This window comes from Sinocyclocheilus grahami, unplaced genomic scaffold, assembly GCF_001515645.1.
Source record: "Sinocyclocheilus grahami isolate Dianchi unplaced genomic scaffold, SAMN03320097.WGS_v1.1 scaffold2571.1, whole genome shotgun sequence".
NCBI lineage: Eukaryota > Metazoa > Chordata > Actinopteri > Cypriniformes > Cyprinidae > Sinocyclocheilus > Sinocyclocheilus grahami.
Window position 1 is genome coordinate 22,550 of NW_015507750.1, and position 4,115 is coordinate 26,664.

Consider the following 4,115-nt stretch of genomic DNA (forward strand, 5'->3'; position numbering starts at 1 on the left):
AATTATGTTTGCCACTGCTGCAGGCATTACAAGAAGGACTCCAAAGGAGATTTGGAGAAATGATGGAGGACCCCGAGCTAATTGCAGCTGCCATCCTTTTGCCGAGGTTCAAGACTTCATAGACATGTGACACCCAAATCACTTTTGACCCAAGTCACCTTGCTTCTGTTCTCTTTTTTTTACTGTTTGTACCATCATCATACATGTTGCTCAATTTTTCTTTTAACATTCACTCTAAACACTTGTTTAATGAGCCACCATGGTGATTTTTTATTTTATTTTAATTTTTATTTTTGAATAATCAAACAAAATGTGTAAATTTGTTCAGGTTACTTTTGTATTTAATATAATTTATGTATAATATATTTTGTGGGGCTATCTGTAGCTTGTGCTTCTCTTTTTTATGGTTCTGTAATTAGTTCTAATCTACAGTACACATCAGTTGTCACACCACAAGTATTTAGTTTGCTTCTTTTCTGTTTTCCCATCAGGTTCCTGTTTGCCCTTTTTTGGTTCTGATCATTACTTTAAGTTTATTATCAGTACACACCTGCATCTGTTTTACCCTCATTAGTGGTCCTATTTAGTCTCGCTCTTTTGCTCTTTGTGTTTGTCGGTTAATGTAGATGTTAGCCTGTGTTTAGCTCTTCTGTGTCTTTGTTGGAGACCCATTAAAAGACTTTATATTATTGGAGTTACCGTCATCCGCCTGCTTCACCATCCTAACAGCAGAGTTGTGACATCAGTGAGCTTCTCAGTCTTTTTCTTTCACTAAATCTGAAGTTACATACAGTATATTTTTATTAAATAAGATTGAGATTATCATTGATTAGGTTGTTATCTGAAGACAATTCATAAACCTAGCATGCTGTGTGTTTCCCCCATTATCATAGGGTTGGATTGCATCCGGAATCATTTGAGGGCATTCACAAACCTAGAGTCCCAGCCCCAGAGATGTGAAATGTCTGATGAAGAGGACTTATTTTCATCCATGAAGTCAAACCCTCCAGATGCCACAGGTGAACTGCAGGGATACCTGGCATGCACCTCTGAAAACATGGAGCTTTCGTATTGAAGGTGGAAAAGAGCGCTGTACATTCACTCCCCCCACCTACAATCCCTGCTGGTACGAGACTTGAACCCGCAACCTTTGGGTTATGAGTCTTACCCTCTAACCATTGGGCCACGACGTTCCCTTGTGTAAATAAATTGTCACTGCATTTAAATACAGGACTTCCTGCTTCAGCAGCCTGTGAACGCTTGTTCAGTTGTGCTAGGATTGACTGTTCAAACTTTGAAAATCAACTTCTTGTGAATCTGAGTAAGGCTTTTAAGGAGTGAAGTTTCTATAGTGATTTACATTTAGTTGTTTCTGGTACTTTTTTTTTTTTTTTGGAAATTCTAAATTAATTATAAATACAGCTTTTACGGAGTGAAGCATTTGTTGGCGGATAATATAATGTTTTATAGGTTAAATACTGAGCTAATGCCTTTTCAACTAAATTGTTTTTTGTAGTTTATAACATTTAGTATTTCAGGTTTATTTATTTTTTTACTGTCTGACACGTAAGTAGGGTTGGGTATCATTTGAATTGTAGCGATTTTGCTCATCGTTTGTGATTTTATTGAAGGTGTCATTTAAATAAGGCAAAAAAACACTTTAGATATCAAACAAATTTATTATTTTGCAGTTGAATAACATGAACAAAAATTAGCTTACTTACATGAGGAACTTTTCCCTATGGTTTTACCAAAAATCCCACCGCAAAAACAACTTGACTAAATATTATACATTTTGAACATTATTAAAGAAAGGTAAATGGTAATATAATAAGAACAAATTAGTGTATTTTCTTTTCCAACTGTTCACATTCACTTTAGACAAAACTGCTTATTAAGATATGTTGACAATGTTGTATATATTTATGATCTGTTCAAGCATGATGCATGAAAGACAAATCAATTCAGATTTTGCACACTACGAGAGGTAGCTCATAACTGCTGAACTGAGATCACTTTCACGTCGGCTTGCACCTGAATGGGTTAAAATCACATTTTACACACTGAAGTACTTTGTAACGCAGTAACTTGAGTAGTTTAACGAAACACTTATTTACTCTTACAGGAGTCATATTATTTTTCAGTACTTCCACTTGTACTTTCTTAAGTAGCAATAAGTTTACTTGAGTAGAAATTCAGCACTCTTTCCACCACAGGTATACAGTATGAGCATGCAGTGTAAGTTTCATTTAATTATTCAATTTCTGTTGTAGGCTATTACTTTTCTGAATACCACTGTTAGTGCATCTTCCTGAAACTCTTAACGTTTATTTCATTTGTATTTTTGTTCTGTTGTATTAGTAATTAATTCCTTTGTTCTTATAGTATTGCTGACTGTTTACTTGTCTTCTGGAATTGTTTTGAGGACCATTTACTTAAATTAGTTAACTAGTATTATTTAGTATTAGTATCGATAATTGTAAAAATTCACAGATATTTAAAATTACTCATATTGTCAAACAAGTCTGCGATCTTATTGCCCACCAATAACCGTGTTAAATAATCATGATTTCAATACTGACCAAAATAATTGACGTCCCTGCCTTGCAGGCTAGGGTTCTTTCTGCATAACTGGCATGCACCTGCATACGCAGTACCAGTCTGAGCAGGAGTTTGGCAAAGCATGCTCAAACCCATCAGAGGCTTTACTTGTGCGCTCTCGGCCCTCATGGGTGCCGGGGCTGTGCAAGTCTTCTGGAGTGATTACTCAGGCCGAGCGTGACCTCTGTGAGCTTAGCCCATTCGCCTTGGGAGGTGTTTACTATTCTTGTCCCCTTGGGCCCTGAGGTGCCTAGGGCACTCTTGAAGTCGTTTCTCTGCCATAGCACTGCGTGATTGTACTGGTTCCCATAGTGTCTTAGCAGATGCAGTATGAGTGAAGTATCTATAGGGAACGTACTCGGTTACAAACGTAACCTCAGTTCCCTGAGATACAGGAACGAGTACTGCATTGCTAGCGGTGATATGCAGCTGCACGACTCAGTCGTCGCTTCATTTGAAATAATCTGAATCCTATGGCGAAGTGCCCGCTTTTATAGCCAGATGGCCCTGCCCATTCTGGCGGGCTTCGTGGCCATAGGTTTGTGTAGTACCGCTGCTGAGCCATTGGTTCATTTTTTTAAGTGTACTGCATGAACCAATAGGCGTGCAGTTACACTGCATTATTGAAAAAGGCTTCAGTTCAGGAGAAAATTACTTTTTCCCCTAGCGTCTTGGCAGACGCAGTACTCGTTCCCGTATCTCAAGGAACCAAGGTTACATTTGTTTTTTTTAGTTTTTGTTTTATTCGTAGTAAAACTGCGGTATTTTTTCGTAAAGGGGATGGTAGTGGTGCCTAAGGCACACCTGAGCAATAATCATGCTGTCTAATCAGCATCTAGATATGCCACACCTGTGAGGTGGATGGATTGTCTCGGCAAAGGAGAAGTGCTCACTAACACAGATTTAGACAGATGTGTGAACAATATTTGAGAGAAATAGGCCTTTTGTGTACATAGAAAAAGTCTTAGATCTTTGAGTTCAGCTCATGACAAATGGGGGCAAAAACAAAAGTGTTGCGTTTATAATTTTGTTCAGTGTAATAATAATTATAATAATAATAATAATTATTATTATTATTACTGTTTACTGTAGTAGTGATTTTATGTAGCAAGTTACATATTTAATCTTTGCACAACAGTGACCACACATGATTCCTCTAAACAAGAAGATAACCTTATAGAGAAATGGATGCATGACAACGAGGCTCTTACAAAAGGTAGCCTATTTTTACAGCTTGGATCTGAGTACAAGCAATACAATTTAATACATTAAAAATGATTAGTAAATTTAATACATAATGCAAATAATTTTTTATATTTATAAATATATGTACGTCTTGTGCAATACTGTTATTGATATGACAATTTGTTTTTGTTTTAAAGAAAGTGTTTAACCCTCTAGTATTGTTCATTTACTGTAGTCACACTTGTATTGCTCAGGGTCAAAACAGAGAAGAGACAAATTGAATAATAGCATATGTGTATGTGCTGTCAATCGATTAAAAAAACCCAACT